The sequence below is a fragment of the Pinus tabuliformis genome, chromosome 3_2, assembly GCF_031772625.1.
Source record: "Pinus tabuliformis cultivar Carrire ecotype Pingquan chromosome 3_2, CPIR1, whole genome shotgun sequence".
NCBI classification, from domain to species: domain Eukaryota; kingdom Viridiplantae; phylum Streptophyta; class Pinopsida; order Pinales; family Pinaceae; genus Pinus; species Pinus tabuliformis.
The window spans coordinates 128652849-128673142 of NC_142302.1; positions in this window are offsets into that span (position 1 = coordinate 128652849).

Here is a 20294-nt window from a genome sequence, read left to right on the forward strand (position 1 = left end):
GCATAGGCATTTTTCCCCACAACACCCATACTATCCCAGTCTGGCAAAGCTGCCCTGCCCAAGATGCTCTAGACAAAGACTTGCCACTCTTCTGAGACTGAATTTAGGTCCAATCTCACCATCTCGAAAGCTTGAGGTGTAGACCACACAGCTCCTAACTCATCCCGAGTCTCCTGAAGCTTCGTGAGGAACGAATCTATGCATTCCCCCTTCTGCATCTGTGAAAATCTCAATATCTTCTCTAAGTACATATTTCGTTGCATGGAATATCCTTGATACAACATTACCAAGGCATCCCACATCTCCTTAACAATCCCTCTACTAACGATGTGAAATACCACGTGATCCTTTACTCCATCAAGGATCATCCTCTTCGCCTTCGCCATTTCTCCCCTGTACTTCTTCAGCAGATCTGGACCTGCAAGCTCAGCCACCACGCCGTCGACATAGGCCTTGAGAAAATTCTCATCTAGAAGGCACAACATCCTTACCTTCCAAATCACATAGTTGGATGCCCCATCCAACCTGTCCTAATCTCTCAACCCACTGGCTGCCATCTCTGCCACGAAAATCTCGAACTGCTCCTCTTTGTTTCTTATTGTTGTTGCTCAACCAATAAGAAAACAGACTTCTTGGAGGGAAGTCTACCAAGGAAAAATTCCCTCACTGTTCTTCTTCTCTCTATTCTCGCGATTTTCTACCCAACAAAACTACCTGTAGAAAACTGTGTCCCACCAACTCTTTCCTCAACGCTAAGGCTCTACATTGCTCCCTTTGGCATGACAAAATTTCAGTCTGGAAGCCCTTCCTCTCGGTTGACTCACTCAGAGAGAGACTTTCCTTGAAAATTTAGGCCTCCTAGCTTAGACTGCGCAATCCCTCTAGGGATTTGAACTGATGCCTCTTGCAACTATTCGATCTCCTTCTCTGCTTAGTGCTGGTTTCCTTGGCTCTGCTCTTCTTGTTTCACCTGCAACTCTGATACCCTGTGAAAATTCCTGAACCGAAATCCCTACTGCAGCAAGTGATGATATTTCTCATATTTGTTAAATTCCTTTAAACAAATTACTTGCAGTTTACTACGAAAAATATCGAAATACATATATTGCAACCTTCAATTATTTAAATATAATGTGGAAACAAGAAACTAAGCAAGAAGGAAAATACAACACAATGACACCGTTATTTTTGGACAAATGTCCCCGGAAAAACCCAATGTGGGAAAACCGGTGCAACAAATCTAAGGGTTTTATTATTATGCAGTAGTAATTTCTGAATATAAACTCTGGATGCCTTGCTGGCAATCTAGTATAGAGAATATCACTTGGCCGAAGAAATTAGTGAGATTATCTCACTCTACACTGCATGTCTCGGTTGATCCGACAGCTGAACCAACAAGTCCCCAACTACCTCTCTGTTTCCCCTACACAGTCACTGCGTGGACTTGCATCACTACCTTTGAGGCACTATGTCACCTCTCTGTAGGATTGATTTTCTCTCAGGATCTTCGACTTCATCTCTCCCTGCTCAGAATGTCAAACCCCTAAAATAATATCGGACTTCTACATGGATGGCACTGCACTTTTCTGCTTGAGCTCTTGCTGGCTTTGCGTCACCTTCGCTAGGCACTATGTTGCCTCCTATGTGTCTTTCTCTACCTCTCTGCTGTGTATTCTTGGCTCCGGAGAAAGTTCTCCAGCCAAAACTATCTTTTCCCCTCTCTTTGTGATCACCACGAAATCTCTGCTCTGCTCTCTGGCTCAGCAATTCAATCTGATTGATCAACTCTTGGTGTGTTCTCCAAATGACCCTCAAGCCTCCTTAAATAATCTTCTCATTGACATTCAACAACCCATATTAGAAGCTAATAAATGGCTAATATCATTTCTGATTGATACTCGCATTCTTATAGAAGTTACACCCATGGTTAGATTAATACCCATTAATTATTTTAATTTCCTAAGTTTATACTTAGGAACCCATTAAAAATAATTATTTATTTTAATAAAACAGTCTCCGGGTGGAATTTCCCAAAAGGATTTGTGGGTATTGGAGAATGAATGTGTCTAAGCCTCCTTACAAAATTTGAGACTTAGAGCACATTCGATGGTACTAGAAATCAACATTTTCATCTTGATGTAGAGTAGGCCAATATTTGCCAACTTGTAAAACCTTGGAGGATTTCCTTCTAGAAGCAAAATGGGCCCCACAGGGTCCATCATGGTAGGATGAGAGGATTTCAAATACCTCCTCCTCTCTTACACATATCCTCAAAATCTTTTCTGCACCCAACTTGAAGAGATTTCCCCCAATCTAGGTGAAAGGGGCATTCTTCCTAATGATCTTGCTCTTCTCCTTGGAGGATAGATTAGGAGGGAATTTTCCAGCAACCAAGTATTTGCCTATATCAACAAACCAAGTAGATAGCACAAAGATGGAAAAGACATGTTCATATGGAAGTTGATCATCTACCATCTCCTCATCTGCAGGCAAGGTTAGTCTTGAAAAAATATCTACAACCACATTCTCTTTCCCTGGTTTTTCAACAATAGTTGCAATAGTAACAACCATCTAATGATTCTAGCATTGACATCAAGTTTATTCACTAAATACTTAATGGTTTCATGATCAGTGTGAACAAAAGTTTGATATCCAGTGATATAGTGCCTAAACTTATTCAAAGAGTGCACCACAACTAGGAGTTCTTTTTCAGTGACTATATAGTTAAGTTTAGCCTTAGAAAGGTTCTTACTGATGAAATATATAGCATAGGGTAGTTTGTCTTCCACTTGTCCTAAGGCTTCTCCTACAACTTTATCTGATGCATTTATGTGGATATGGAAAGGCAATGCCCAATTGGGACCCCTAAGGATGGGTGTAGTGGTCAACTTATCCTTTAGTACTTCAAATGCCTCTTGACATTTTCTGTCCAACAGAAGTTCGTGTCTTTAGCCAGTAACCCAAACAAGGGTGAATCCAATTTACTAAAGTCTTTAATGAACCTCATATAATACCAAGTCAATCCAATGAAGATTTTGACATCCCTTTATTTTTTAGGGGTATAGACCCTTTTAATTGTATCCTTTACTTAAATATGGAATGGCCTAAGAAATTCCCTGCATTCATAAAAAACTCACATTTCTCGAGACTTAATGAAATATTCATCTCAATTCATTTCTTTAAGACTTTACATAGATTAGAAATAACTTTCTATAAGTCACATCCATAAGGAGTGAATTCATCCATGTATATCTCAACATTGTCATGAATAAGATCAGCAAAGATACTTAGAATTGTCCTATGGAAGGTAGCAGGAGCATTACACAAACTGAATGAAAGGACTATATAGGCAAAGGTATCCCAAGGACATGTGAATGTGGTCTTGTCTTGGTCCTCAAGGCTGATCCATATCTGGTTGTACCCACTAAATCCATCTAGGAAGGAAAATAATATCTTCCCCGCAAGGCCATCTAGGACTCAATCAATGAAAGGTGGATGGAAATGGTCCTTCTTTGTAGCCTTGTTAAGTTCTCTATAATCAACACAAATCTTCCACTTCCCATTCTTCTTAGGGACTATGACAAGAGGGGACACCCACTCACTATCTGAAATGGGGTATATGAACCTTGCATCTAGTAGTTTTTGCAATTCTTATTTTACAATGTCCTTAAGGGTGGGATTCATCCTCCTATGGGGTTGGCACACAGGTTTGCATCCTTCCTTGATGTAAATATGGTGAGTGCAAATTGAGGGATGCACACATTTCATTTCCTCAAGCAAAATCATCGAGGTGTTTCCTCAATACAGTGCATAATTGTTCTTCTTGCCCGGATGATAGAGAGGGCTTGACCTTTAGAGTTCTGGATGAGATAATTTCCACAACTTTGGCATGATCTAGATTAGGGTCAAAAAAGCACAAATCAGTCCATGGATTTCCCTTAGATTATTCCAATGATTCTTCCACCAGCTCATTAATTGGTAAGGCAGTAGGAGGTTGATTCTATAAGACATGATCAATAAGGCCATCTTCGTCAGACTGCTTACCTCCTACAACAATGTCTAGTGTACAGAATCGGTAGAGGAATGTTTGATAAATTTCTTCTTCTTCGCTGTACTTTATCCACAAGGGAAAGTCATGCTCAATAGAAGGTTGAGCAGGGGGATATAATATGAGTTGCTTTGAGAGATGCCCATTCTTGATGGTCATGTTCCCAGCCCTACAACTAATGTAGGCATCAATAGTGGCCAACCAAGGTCTTCCTAGGATGAGAGGGTAACCATTAAATTTGGTTTTGGGATGGAGGGCAAGGAAATTTTTGGATACTCCCAAGAGTTTATGGAGACTATCACATCCTCAATAACTCCTTCACGAGATATTGTGGACCTGTCTGCAAGCTGCAGTACTGTGGTGGTTTTTCTCAAAGCTCCTTGGAGGTTGAGCTTGAGCATGGTTTCTTTGGTCATAACATTGATTGCAGGCCCAAGGTTAATCAAGGTATTATGGACCATAATGCTATCAATGTGAACATCCACCACTGGGCTACAAGGATCCAAGTACTTTGGTGATGTCGCCCTCCCAAGCATTAGATCAGACAGTTGTCCAACAACATTGATAGTGGGGGTATCTCTTCTTCTTCTCCTGGACCTTTTAAAACATTATTCGTTGATAATATTGTTGTAAATAAGGACATATTTGATGGCCCGAAGAAGGGGTATTTTAACACACAAGTTCTTAAATTCTCCCAAAATTACAACCTCTTCAAGGGTGTGTTTTTTAGGGTCGACCAACCTTTTAATATAGGGAGGTGCATTGGCTTGAGGGGCATTATCTTCCATATCTTCTTCAAGTTATTCAAGTGGAGAAGGTGGGTGAGAATCTGGAAGTAACTTCTTAGAATGAAGGTTGATCTCTTGGATTTCCACAACATAAGAAAGATAGGATGTCTCCCCACTATAAACCTGTTGTACCTACTTATTTTTCAGGTTCATATTGCATTGGACAAGCATTTGACGTTTCTTAGGTGGGTTATGGTTAGGGAGTTGTGGTTGAGGTTGAGGATGACACATTAATATAGGAGGTTGGGTTGCCTAAGGCCTCCATCCTTGTGAGGGGTTTCCCCATTGAGTAGGTTGAGAATGATATGGCTAGAAAGGTGGGTTAACATGATGATGGGGATATTGAGGAGCATATGACCAAGGAGAGGGCATGGACCAAGATATATGAGTTAGAGGGTACTAAGTCTGAAAATGTGCATTCTGGTTTGAATTGTAAAAAGGATATTGTGCACCCGACATGCCCTGTTGATAAGGCCTAGCACCTTGGGGCCTTCCTTGGTTGATGAAATAGAGCTACTACAAGCCATTCTCATCCCCTTGGTACACAACCTTTAGGCCTAGAATATAGGGAACTTGTTTGTTGCATGGTTCTCCTCACATACAAAGTAGTCCTCTATGGTGTTCAATGGGGAATCATTTCTGGAATGCCTCTTAGTGCATCTAGGGAAAAATACGGCTAGTGCCCTTTCTGCTTCCTCTTACTTCCTTTTGATCTGCATAGTATCCATATATAAGGAAAAGTTATGCAACATTTCACTCTTAAAGTATTCCAACATAATCCCTATCTCATGTTTGATATTTGATGCAAAGGGAGATGAGTTGACTAAGACTTGAATGGACCTACCTTTTTTTCCAGCATCCCTGGAATGATTCTTGGATATTGTCTTGATGTCATCATAGGTCAATTGGTAAATGTTTCCTCCAAAAAACATATTGAGGGTCTCCATTATATCCTCCCTAATCCCTTGGAGAAGTACAAGTTTGAGTGATTCAATGTTCAGGGTACAGTTAGCCCTCCAGTAATTTAGTTGGAACATTTCCTCATAATCTTCTAAGGACTCATCTGGCCCTAGGGTCATTCTAAAGATTTCTTATTTTGTCTCCTTAGACCTACAATAGTCCATGTACTTATCATTAAGGATTTTTGCATGTGTTCCCAAGTGGTGATACTTTCTTTAGGTAAACTCATAAACCATGGCAAGGCTGCATCCTTGAGGGTGTAGGGAAACAACTTCAACTTCTATTCATCAGAGACATAGTCATAGGTCCTACAAACTACAACAAACTCAAACATAAATGTGCCAGGGTCCTTAGAGGCTAATCCATGGAAATGTGGAAGGGAATTAGGGCTTATATTCTTCATTTTGGCCTCCCCATTGGTCTCTCATATAGGAAAGAACTAATTTTTCTTGTTTTCAGCCATGGTTTGGGTAGGTGATATGGGCTCTTCCTCCCCTCTGGGTTCCTCAAGAATTTCAGGTTGCTCACCTAGAGGATTTTATAACTCCCCTGTAGTCAAAGAGGGAATCTCATAGTCACCAAATAAGAAGGATGGTTGACTGCTTGATGGGGTGGGGGTTTTTGGTAGAAATTTCCCTTGATTATCCCTACTCCTACGAGGCATGAAAGAACTAGTTTTGTTTTCTGTATTTTCTTTTTTTTTCTCTTTTTTTTTGTCCTTTTCACTTCATGAATGCTAATGCATAACAAATTATAGAAAATAAATAAATGCAACCTCTAATTAGAAACAAAACCTACTTGGACACCTCCCGACAATGGTGCCAAAAAGTGATGATCGCTAGTGTCTCAACAAGAATGTTGAGACTCCTAAGGCTACCCACATTAATTATCAACCCAGGATTTGTACAAAATTAGAGGTAACAGTGCTAGATTCACAGTAGGTCAAGCTATACTGATGTCACATTCAGTCAATGAATTAGATCATTGCATACAAAGACCACTCCTTTTACTGCCTTTCAAAAAGAACTTGCATGAAAAGACAAGAGTCTACTCTAATTGCAGGAAGGTAAACATTATCCTATTTGCATAAATGAAAGTGCCATTCATCAAATGTAAAGACTAACTATAATTTCAATATGGTAGAAGACTATACTAATTGAAAAGATGAAATATGTTATTCTACTTGCAGATGCAAATCAATATTCTTCTTGCAAAATTTAAATCATTACTCTACTTGCAAAATGTGAAAAATTGCTTGAAAAGGAAATTTGATCTAAAGCGCGTCACTAAAGAATCTACGAACATATCTTCAAAAACTAGGTCTAATCTACTTGCATTGGAGAGTTTCCCTTCTTATCAATGATTTCAAGACAATTTAGCATTAGTAACAGAGTCCTTACACATTGCATAAGAGAACAATCTTTGTGATTTAAATGTGGAAATCTTTCTACTAATTCTAATTGTCGTTTTGTACTTGCAGTGAAGGAAGGACAGGTGTAAAGTGGTCCTTGGTCCTCCCCAACCATGGATTCAAAGTATGGAGGTCATTATTCAATCCCAATATACAAAAATCAAGCTCTTAAATCAAATTTGGTAAAGTTTAGACAGTGCTACAGGAGGTTATAGGACTGTTATAGGATTGCCACATGATGCTACAAGATTGCCCTAGTTTGCTACAGGAGTGGATCTGAGAGCATCTTGATGGTAGGAAAGGTGTTCTAAAGGTAGGAGAAGGTAGAGGAGGATGTATTAAGGGTATGTGAGGAATTTTTCCAAGATTAACACCCTTTAGAGACCCATATTTCACAAAAGTACATGAGTGTCCCCCGATGACCTTGAAAAGATGACCTCAGTGGCAAAATTTGAGAGTAGTATGAGGTGTCAAGGAGGAGTATTGTGATGAAAAAATGGATGCATTATGAGTGTGCCAATTCCTTCAAGTCACTTATAGTACCCACAGACTAACAATCAACCCCTTCTTACTCTTGGAAAGAACATAAATCTAGTGATCAAATTGCAACAAAACAAATCAAGATGGAAAGGATGAGTTGATTTTTATTTCATCAAGAGATACTCTATCCTACAACATGCATCTAATCCATATGCAAAGACATGATCTTAACTTCTAGGATGCAAAAACAGAGTATGCAAGAGAACTATAAACCAAATCCTAACAACTTTCAAAGGAAAACAAACACATATTTTTGGCTTGTTGTTGTAGACTCCTCAACCACACTTCCCACAAGAGAGGTGGTAATTAGGCCTGCAACCACAATTTTTGCAATCTAACTTCTGCCTAAAAAAGGAAAGAAATACCACTACTCAAACAATGATAAAATAAAATACATAAGAGAGACTAGAGCCTCTGGGTTGGGCCCTAACCCAAGGGTCTCAACCCTCCAAAGTTAACTCAGATGTAGACCAACAATGAACCTTTCATTAACAGGAAATGGAGTTCAAATACATCATATCAAAATGGAAATAACAGTCTCAAGCACTTGGCTCTCAATATCTCTTCCTAGCTCCAAAATTTTGAATCCTAGTGAGATCTTGGGCTCGTTTATTTATAAAAAAATGATTAAGAGGAAGATCCCTTGGAAGGAGAATTGCTTCCCTCCAAAACCTCGAAAATAGTGGATCTAGCTCTCTTAGATCCTGGCATGCACTTGAGTTCATCAGCTTCCAATGGACCTCGAGTTTTTTATGAGTGATTCTAGGAATCAAGTCAAGTTGGAGAAGAGTAAATGCAGTGGACAAGCCTCCTACATCTCCTCTCGATGCCTCCAACTTCCCTTTGCATAATAAATGTACTCAAAAATTATCTTTTGCGTGCACATTAGCCACATTAGGCCATGAAGTATGAAAATCACCCTTTAGTCTTGCGACTAAGCACATCATAGCAAAAAAATGTAAATTAATGTGAGGAAATAAGTTTTTTATTGGATGGAGGATAGCAAAATGGGCTTTAAAATATACCTATTGATGAGACCCATCACAGGGTACAATTTAGTTTGGGATACATTACAATTTATGGGGGGATCCTTTATTGGTTGATTTCAATGATTCAAATTAGGCTGACGACCTTGACGGTTGGAAGTTTATTGCAAGTTATATTTTCAATATTGGTTTTGGACTTGTCAGTTGGGATTGTAAAACACAAGATGCTATTGTTGTTTCTTTACCAGAAGCACAATACAAAGCAATGAGTAATACACGTCAAGAATTCTTGTGGCTTCAATAGATCCTTTAAGAGTTTGGATTACAACAACAACATCTGACCACCCTTGGTGCAACAATCAAAGTGATATCAAGCTCACCAAAGATCCAGTTCAACATCAATGCAACAAAAAAATCAAGTTACAAATGCATTTCATCAAAAAGATCATTCACAATAAAGTTATTGAAGTGTTCTTTTCCCCCATAGATGATAAAGTTGCAAACATTTTCACAAAGTCTCTTACAAAAGCGAAGTTTTGTAAACTTTAATCTATTATATGAGTTTAGGAAGTTGATATTAAAGGGGGATAGGTCGTAATTCCTCATTCCTTCTCCTATTGTGTAACATTTGTAAATCCTTAATCCTCTCCCAAGTTATTGTTGAAGTTTCTAAGTCTACTTAGTTAGAAACCCTCCATGCACTTTATCTGATTTATTCCTATCTACTTGTTATTTTACTTAACAAGTTATTTACAATGTAAATACTGAAAATAAACACTAGTGCATGCTCATCGTATTATATATCAGCAACTAAAGGAAAAAGAAACAATCACACCATATGACACCATTATTTTTGGACCAATGTCCTCGGAAAAACCCAATGTGGGAAAACCGGTGTAGCTATCTGAGGGCTTTCTTATTAAGCAATATCAAAGTACAATCTGGGTGTCAAAACTGGCCTACCCAACAGAGAATTTCATTGGCAGTAATACCTCTCAGTTTGAGACAAATCTCCTAGCTGAAACCCCAGATAATCCTTCCGGCAGCTCCTCAGCACCAATATGTCCCAGAAACCCCAGCGTCAGCCTTTTCTGGACTGCGTCAACCCCTCTCTTCCTAGCGCTGGCCCTCCGTCACCCCAGATGGGTCTGCGTCAGCCTTAGGAGGCCCTGTGTCATCCCTCTGGCCCTCTGTGTCAGCAACGCTGGCCTCTCTGAGGCTCTGCGCAGCTCCCGACTACCTCTGCGTGGCCTTGCGTGAGCTCTAGCTGGCTCTGTGTCACTCTACAAGCTACTGTGCTGCTCTCCCGAAACTATCTTTGCCTCTCTATATCTCTATACTCAATGCCCCTCAGCTGCAACTCCCGATCACTAATTCTATCTCTCTTAGAAAACCCTGCTCTAGAGAATAGAATAACTGATCACTCTGGTCTATTCTCCAAGTGACCCTCAAGCCTCCTCTTATAATTTTCCTATTGACATATCAACGGCCGAGATTAAGTCCATAATCAACGACTAATATTAGATCTGTCTTGATCCATGTCTTTTGGACCATTCTAACATAGTTTCATATTAAGCCACATTAATATTTTATTTTCCCTAAGTTTAGACTTAGGGACTCCATTAAAAATATTAATTATTTTAATATCTTCTGAACTGTTTAGAATCTGCCCAAACCCTTTCTGGGTATTGTAGATCTCATGTGCCCCAGCCTCTCCACCAAATTTCGTGGCTAGAGCACATCCAATGCTACCCCAAATCAACACTCCCTCTTAGAGAGGATTGTGCTCTAGCAATACTCCTCACTAAGTATCACTCTGATCATTTGGCATCGGTACCTGTGCTGATGTTAGGCCTTCTTGCCCAACATCCTCTACACTATTGCATCCTGTACTGCTGCCGATGGTTCTGCCACTACCACTATTGCATTTGTACGACAGCTCCCTCTGCATCCGTGCTACTGCTGGTCCTTTCTCCTAGCACTGCACCTCTTCTCATCATGTTGCATCGTGCTGCCCACTATTGCACTGCAACTCAGTTACTAAGAAGTAAGTAACTGATCTCCCAATCTGACCTCCCTATTGGGCTAGAGACACCCACTGATGTTGAAGCTCCCTCTACCACTAACAAGTGCTCCCTCTCTAACCTTTGCGCTGCTACAACAACTCCCTGCATCTCGCACTGTTTCACACCTCTCTATGCCATATTGCACTGGTGCAACACTCCTATGCCTCTCGCATTGCTGCAGCCTGCTAGCCTTGTGCTGTCTCGGAACTCCTGCACTATAGCTCTCTCTGTCATTCCATCCGCATCCGTCTCTACCCAACTCAGCCAGTCCTTCTACTCCTCTTCGGGGCTCCCGTAGCAAGGTCTAATCCAAGAGGCTGGGTACCTCGAGGATCCTTCCCCTCATTGCTTGTAGTCCGCCTGACTACAGCTCGATGTCTCCCCACTTCCGCTCAAGTGGTGCGTGTACACTCATTGTACAGTCATCGTCTATCAAAACTTCCTTCTCTGCCCATGCTGGCGCTGCCTTAGTTTCGAAGACTCTCCCTTACTCTTCTTCCTTGGACACTGGGTGGAATAATGACCCAGCTCCCCACAGTGGAAGCACTTGATCCTGGACAGATCCTTTTTCTTCAGCTTTTACTGCTTTCCCTCAGATGCTAGGGCAACATCTTCCTCCTCCTCTTTGACTTTTATCCCCTTGTTGCTGCTACCCGTCTTCAACTGTCATCTCATCTCCTCCTGGCAAAGAGCCGCCCACGTCTCGTCCCAAGGTGATCTGAATTGGATCCATAGAAAGACTGTCAAGAACCATGACTGAATTAGGTCGAACAAATCTCTAATGAAATCCAAAGCAGTATCAAAAACACCCTGAACTAGTGACCATGGCAGCCGATGTGGAATGACGAGGACCTCGGTCAAAGCGCGCTGACCGAGGCCCTTGGAGACCACACAGGAGGCCAAAGTGGCCCCTAGGAGCCCCAGAATGGGAAAAGGGCGAGGTTTTTGATGCGCGATTGAACAGGGCCAAAATGGGAAAGCCCGAGCACCTGGTCGCGTGGGGGGACCGGAGGACTGTGAGCAGGAAAAGGTAAAAGCGCTAAAGTACAAAGGCGGGACCCGCGCTCTGGAAACTGGCGGTTTCGATCGGGGTGCCCTTGAATGGTAAGAGGTTTTGGACAGGAGCGAAGTGATTCCATACATCGATCGACACGTGGCAGGCGGAGGTGAGGGAAAAGTGTCGTTGATCGTGTGCTATCGGTTGAGCAAGTCAACCGCGCAAAACGTGCATATGGCGTCAGATCTGGAGGGCCCAGATCGGATGGTTGAGATTGCACCCGATGGAAAGAAGCGAAATCAACTGGGAATTAAGCCGCATTCTAAATGGATTTTTAATCCGTTTGACCACCACGTTGGAGGAAGAACGCATCCATGGCGTAACTAAAGAAACGAACCGATGAAGCATGCTGGCACCATTTAGAGGAGGACAAGTGGCCACTCCTTGAGCGTTCATGATGACGCCGAATGCAAGGAACTCCAAGCGCAGCTGCAGAAGGTGAATCGACACAGGCAGAAGAGGAACCAAATAGGCATAGGGATCAAATGGCTAAAGCCATGAACAAAGACAGTCGAACCAGTTAGAGTTGATTTGGAATCAGAATTGAGAAGAGTCCAAGCGACCAAGAGAGACAGTGAACAGTGAACCCTGAGAGGAGGACTGAACACAGAGAATAGTAAAGCCAAGCAGAGGAGACAGAGGGCCGAGCTGACCACAAGTAGCATCGAGCACCAAAGAGCTTGAAGATTCAAGCCTTCCCATAGAGGAATCTATCCAGACTGAGCATCACATTTGGCTCTTTCCACTGTAGACCAAGGGTCACAGAGTTGGTAGGAAGAAGAAGAGTCTATGTACTTCGAGTGGCTTGGGGAATCCAAGAACCACCCTGCCAAGCAAAATCTGCTTCAGGAGAACTCATATTGAGTCCCTGTATTGTAATTTCTCTGCTAAAAGACACAATAAAACAAGGCCACCACTGAAGCTGGACCAAAGACGTAGCCCTGGAGAATAGGGTGAACTCCTTATTAAAACTATTTGTGTCTTTGTGTTGCTTACTGTATTTCTCTGTTGTCTTTCCATTTTATTTTCTGTGTATTGGCAATCTGATCAATCCGTTGTTTCAATAACACAGAACACACACACCAGCACATGAGTCTGTAATACCTTTAGTTTAATAAATCTTTAACTGATGGCACTCATAGGGTGAATATCAGATCAAGTGGTATCAGAGCATAAGGTTGTAAGGTTAGACAAGCTTGTGTTGGTATAGTTGTGAATGCTCACAAGATCAAAGCTCAAATTAGGAGAAGGAGAGTTGGTGGAAACTAATCCTGAAATTGGGAGAGTCTATCCTCGAAAGACCATGTCAGAAGAAAGTTCTATGGGACCAGACCCTCAATTCATAGAGAGTTTCCTAGCTATGAAGTCCACGGTTGAAGAAATGTATCGAGACTTTAGAAAGAAAAAGGTGGAAGATGCATCAGGGTCTAAGCAAGAGAAAGAAGAAGATGAGTCTCACTTCCATGACAACTCCAAAGGAAAAGGGAAAGAGGAAAACTTTCTCACACCTCCTAATAGCCCTATACATAATAAGAAAGCATCTTTGATTAAGTTAGATGTTAAGTTTGATTTGCCTATATATGATGGAGAGCCAAATGCCAAAAAATTGGACAATTGGATTAGACAAATTGATGTGTATTGCAGGGTACAGAACATAAACTCAGACAAGAGTAAGATTCAGCTGGCAAGCCTACGCCTAGGAGACACTGCCTTGGTTTGGTGGGAAGGTAGAACCTAAGCTGATATGAAAAGCCATGGTAAGACCATCTCTGTCTGGAGTGACTTCATTTCTCCAATCAGGAAATAGTTCTATCCATTGGCCTACATGCAGCAAGCCATGATGAGTTGGCAAACTCTTCGGCAGTTGAAGGGGCAAAGTGTACAAGGGTATACTCAAGAGTTCAGAAAGAGATCATTGACGTTGGGTATCTCACTAGACTCACCAAAGACTCTTTTGAAGTACATTGGTGGTCTACACAGCTACATGAGGCATACCATCCTCATGTTTAATCCCATTAATATAGATGAGGTGTCTGTACAAGCTACTTATCTAGAGGCTAGAGGAAAGAATGGCAATCCAGAATTTGGGGGACCATCCCAACCCACTGTAAGTAAGAGCAAGGAGAAAAGAAAACAAAAGTGGAAAGCAAGGAAGGCTAACACTGCACAGAAAGCCAAAGCTTCATGCACTCACTATAAAAAGGAGGGGCATGATGATGAGCATTGTTGGATTCTGCATCCAGAGCTGAGACCTAAGAAGTCCGAGGGCAAGAAGAAGAAGACAGCTGCAGCTATTCAGAGAGATTTGGGGTCAGACTCGGGAGATGAAACAACCATAGCAGCCACAGGTATAAAAGGTAAGAATTCTGAAGCATCTACTAGTAATTCTGCTCAATCTGTTATTGATGAAGAAAATGAGAGAAAAAGACATGAGCTTTTCCATATTCGAGTTATTTCCAAAAATCAAAAGATTGATACTTTGTTTGATAGTGGCTCTCAAGTAAATTTGATTTCTGAAGCAATTGTAAAGAAATTGGGATTAGCAACTACACCTCACAAGAAACCATACCCATTAGGATGGTTGAATGATAAAGCACAACTACAAGTAACTAGACAGTGCAAACTCAAGTTTTCTTTTGGGTCAGTGTTTGCGATGAGGTTGAGTTAGACAGAATTCCCTTGGATATATATGGAATTGTTTTAGGAAGTCCTTACTTGTACGATAGAAAGGCTATTTCTATAGAGCTGAGAACAAGTATCTATTGGTTAAAGATGTAATCGAATACTTTGTAAGAGCTCATAAGCTCAAGAATAATTATACTCTCATAAACTCAGGACAGATGAAAAGAATGATTAATTCATGCAAACAATTCTTATTGATGGTTGTAAAGGAAAGGAAACCTGATAAAACCAATGTATTTGAGGGTTGTAATGCTGAACAAGCTGATATAGAAAAGGTTTTTTCAGAGTATGATGTCTTGTTTCAAGAACTTAAAGGTTTGCCACCCAAAAAGGGAATAGTACATGATATTATTTTGCAGCAAGATGTTCCATTGCCTAACATTGGGATGTACAGGTTGTCTGCTTTAGAGAATGCTGAAATCAAGAAGCAGGTGCAAAAGTTGTTCGAGAAGGGCTTCATCAGGCCTAGCACATCACCATGTGGGTCACCAATCGTTTTGGTGAGAAAGAAAGATGGCTCATGGAGAATGTGCATTAATTACCGAGCACTGAATAAGATAACGATCAAGAATCGTTATCCCCTTCCTTGCATAGATGATCTCTTAGATCAATTAAAAGAAGCTGTTTATTTCACCAAGCTGGATTTGCACAGTGGATACCATTAGGTCAGACTTGCAGAGCAAGATGCATGGAAGACTGCTTTCAAAACAAAGCAGGCATTGTATGAATGGCTAGTTATGCCTTTTGGCTTAACTAATGCTCCTGCTACTTTCATGAGATTAATGAATGATGTACTCAGACCTTTTCTTGATGATTTTGTTATTGTGTATCTGGATGACATTCTGATTTTTAGTAAAACGTGGGAAGAACATTTAAAGCATGTTAAGCAAACATTAGATGTTTTGAAAAGAGAAAAACTTTATGTTAAACTCTCAAAATGTGAATTTGGCAAAACATCTCTAAACTACTTGGGTCACATAGTAGGGGGAGGTGAATTGAAAATAGATCCCTCTAAAGTGGCAGTGATTGTAAACTGGCCTAAACCCAGGTCTGCTACAGAAGTGAGAAGCTTCTTAGGAGCAGCACAATATTGGAGGAAGTTCATCTCTAACTTCTCCACGATTGCAGCTCCCTTACACGCTTTAATAGGATTGAATAAGGTGTTTCAGTGGGGAGGCAAACACCAGAAAGCCTTCAACACCTTGAAAGACAAAATAAGTACATCACCTGTACTAGCACTGCCAGATTTGCAAAGACCATTTGAGATCCAAACTAATGCTAGTGACTATGCCATGGGAGCGGTGTTGACACAGCACGACAAACCCATATGTTATCATTCTGATACTTTTAATCCTGCAGTAGTTAACTGTCCAACATATGATAAAGAATTGTATGCATTAGTTCAGAGTGTGAAAAAGTGGAAACATTACTTAATGGGCAAAGAGACAGTAATACATACTGATCACTAGCCACTCCAATATCTACACTCCCAAACTAAGTTACAACAGTCAAGACATTACAGGTGGATGGGTTTTCTACAACAGTTTCACGTAGTCATCAGATATAAAAAGGGCATACATAACAAGGTTGCAGACATGTTATCTAGACCCATTATAAATGCATCTACCATACTTAAGCATAATTCTGTACTACATGAAAGCTACATAGAACAATATGCTCAGGATATGGATTTTAAAGATGTATATGCAACTTTGAGTCAAGGCAAAAGAGTAGAAGAATTTGACTATCATATAAAGGACCGACTCTTATACCATTGTGGAAACTCTGCATTCCACAAACAGAGAGGATAAAGATAATTAGGGAAGCACACACTTCTTTGATATCAGGTCACTCTAGGTTAAGCAAAACAGTTGCATAGCTGCAAAGATTCTACTATTGGCCGAAAATGAATGAGATAGTTTCTAGATATGTAATAGGGTGTGCCATGTGTGCTAAAAGCAAGCCCAACAATAGAAAACTAGGCTTGTACACTGCATTGCCAGTCCCTTCTCACCCTTGGGAAAGCGTTTCCATGGATTTTGTAGGAGGACTGCCTAAATCTAGGAAAGGTCATGATTATCTATATGTTGTTGTGGATAGGCTTAGAAAAATGTGCATTTTGATACCTTGTAGTAAACAGGTCACAACTGAACAGACTACAAAACTGTTCTTTGAACATGTATGGGTCCATTTCGGATTACCCACTTCCATTGTATCTGATCGAGACACCCGATTTGTGGGGAAGTTTTGGTCTAATCTGTGGGAACTGATGGACACCAAGTTAAAGAAAAGCACAGCTTTTCATCCACAAATAGATGGCCAGACAGAAGTAGTAAACAGGACTGTGATCCAGTTACTGAGAGGATATTGCAGTAAACATACTAAGCTCTGGGATGAACACTTGTGTTATGTGCAGCATGCTTACAACAGAGCCAAACACTCTTCTACACAGAGATCTCCTTTTGAGACCTTCTTTGGTTTCACACCAAGGGCTCCTTTAGATTTTGTCTTTGGTAAAGATACCATGGTTGATGGGCACAGTGATGTGGATAAGGAAACTAGGTTCATTGAATAGATCCAGGAGATCCATCAGGCAGTACAGGAACAGCTGGAAAAGAGCCAGGCCAAGTATAAGGCTAGGCATGATAAGCATCGAATGGAGCATAGTTTTCAAGTTGGAGACCAAGTCTGGCTGTATATCAGCAAGGACAGGATGCAAGGTGAAGGTAAAAAGCTAAAGCCTATCAGGTATGGACCTTTCAGGATACTTGAGAAGATTGGTGAAAATGCGTTTCGCCTTGATCTACCAGCTTACATGCACATCTACTCAGTCGTAAATGTAGATTGTTTGAGATTGTTTGAACCTTCAATGATTGAGGACCCTGAAGAGCAAAGTCAATTGCCTTCTATTGATGACCTGCTACCTGAATACCTCAATGAGTTGCAGGAAGACACAGTGTTGGATAGGAAGGTGAGGACAACGCGCAAGCGAGAAGTTGAGTACCTCGGGATTGGGCTCAAAGGTTCAAAGCCGAGCAGCGCAAAGTGGATTGAGATTGGACAAGTGAAGAAACAATATTCTCACTTAGTCGATGCTCGAAAACCAACTTTTGGTGGTCCAAAAGATTTTTCAGTAGGGAGGTCGTGATCCGAATTGGATCCATAGAAAGACTGTCAAGAACCATGATTGAATCAGGTCAAACAAATCTTTAATGAAATCCAAAACAGTATCAAAAACACCCTGAACCAATGACCATGGAAACCGACATGGAACGACGAGGACCTCGGGCAAAGTGCACTGATCGAGGTCCATGGAGCCGTGCAGGAGGCCAAAGTAGCCCCTGGGAGCCCCGGAATGGGAAAAGGGAGAGGTTTTGATGTGCGATTAGTGCTAATCGTGCATCGCTAAGTGAATAGGGCCAAAATGGGAAAGCTCAAGCACTCGGTCGCGTGGGGGAACCGGAGGACCGCGGGCGGGAAAAGGTAAAAGCGCTAAAGTACAAAGGCGGGACCTGCGCTCTGGAAACCAGCGGTTTTGATTGGGGTGCCCTTGAACGGTAAGAGGTTTTGGACAGGAGCAGAGTGATTCCATACATCGATCGACGCGTGGCAGGCAGAGGTGAGAGAAAACCGTTGTTGATCGTGCGCTATCAGTCGAGCAAGTCAACCGTGCGTATGGCGTTGGATCTGGAGGGCCTAGATTGGACGGCTGAGATAGTGCCCGATGGAAAGAAGCTGAATCAATAGGGAATTAAGCCGCGTTCTAAAGGGATTTGGAATCTGTTTGACTGCCATGGTGGAGGAAGAATGCATCCACGGCGTAATTGAAGAAACGAACCGACGAAGCATGCTGGCACCATTTAAAGGAGGACAAGTGGCCACTCCCTAAGCGTTCATGATGACGCCGAATGCAGGGAACTCGAAGCGCGGCTACAAAAGGTGAATCGACACAGGCAGAAGAGGAACTGAACAGGCATAGGGATTGAATGGCTAAAGCCATGAACAGAGACAGTCGAACCAATTAGAGTTGATTTGGAATCAGAATTGAGAAGAGTCCAAGCGACCAAGAGAGACAGTGAACAGTGAACCCTGAGAGGAGGACTGAAAACAGAGAACAATAAAGCCAAGCAGAGGAGATAGAGGGCCGAGCTGACCACAGGCAGCGTCGAGCACCAGAGAGCTTGAAGATTCAAGCCTTCCCATAAAGGAATCTATCCGGACTTAGCATCATATTTGGCTCTTTCCACTATAAACCAAGGGTCACAAAGATGGTAGGAAGAAGAAGAGTCTGTGTACTCCGAGTGGCTTGGGGAATCCAAGAACCACCCTGCCAAGCAAAATTTGCTTCAAGAGAACTCATATTGAGTCCCTGTATTGTAATTTCTCTGCTGAAAGACACAATAAAACAAGGCCACCACTGAAGTTGGACCTGAGACGTAGCCGTGGAGAATAGGGTGAACTCCTTATTAAAACTATTTGTGTCTTTGTGTTGCTTACTATATTTCTCTGTTGTCTTTCCATTTTATTTTCTATGTATTGGCAATCTAATCGATCCGTTGTTCCAATAACAGAGGACACACACACCAGCACATGAGTCTATAATACCTTTAGTTTAATAAATATTTAACTGATGGCACTCATAGGGTGAATATCAGATCACAAGGTGGGAGAGTCCCTCTTCCCAGCATACTCTGGACAAATACCTCCCAGTCTTATAAGACAACATTCAGGGTGTCCTCACCATCAACTCCTCATCCGGTGTGGCCCCTATAACAGTCAACTGATCTTGGATCTCATTCAGTCCTCCGAGGAAGGTGTCAATCAGTTCTCCCTTCTTCATCTGATATGACCTCAACTGATTCTCAAGTAGCATTCTTCTGTTATGAAACCAACTCAAGAAAAGATAGAAAAGATAGATCAACGCCTTAGACTTCAGCCTCTTCGAGGGGGAAACCTCCTTTACATTACATAAATGAACAATTCTTGGATGATACAAATGAAAAGACCTCCTTTCTATATATAGGAGTCCAAGGGGTCATAACATAATCAGAGCCGACATAACAATAATAATGTAAGGGCACAATAATAACAATAGTGGGCTTTTATGGGGCACAATAGTAACAATATGGGCACTACATGGGTACATCAATATAATAGGTGGGTTGTACTAATAACAATAAGGGGTTACACTAGTAGTATAGGGGCCTAACATGCCCCTCTCCTTCAAAAAGCGTTGTCCTCAACGCTTGAGTAGTTCTTGATGCTTCTGTATAAAATTATTGTCCTCCCATGTGGAATCTTCAGTGGGTAAGTTCTTCCACTTGATGAGATACTCTGAAATTGATCGATTTCGTAGCTGTCGGGTTCTTATTTTTGTGACTGCTCCAGGTTCCAATATGATTTTTCCTTCCTCTTCAATTTCTGGCAATATTGTTTGAATTGGGATCTTTTGCAACTTTTGAATAAGTGGCCATACTTCTTCATCCTTCTTCCATTCATCCCTTGCTTCGTTTATCCAATCTGGTTGGATAATAGAAATAGCACAAAACAATGCTTCCACATCCTCATCCTTGGAGAGTCTTCCATTCGGTAAGGTCACCATTTTTTAAGTGCATGTAGTATTGCCAACATTTCCTTCTCATAAATAGCTTGCTTGAGATGTAGCAGTAAAAATACCCAATCACCTACATCAAAACATTTTTCATTACAATGTTGATTTACCTGTTGTTTCGTTTGATTTTGCACCGAAGTGGCGT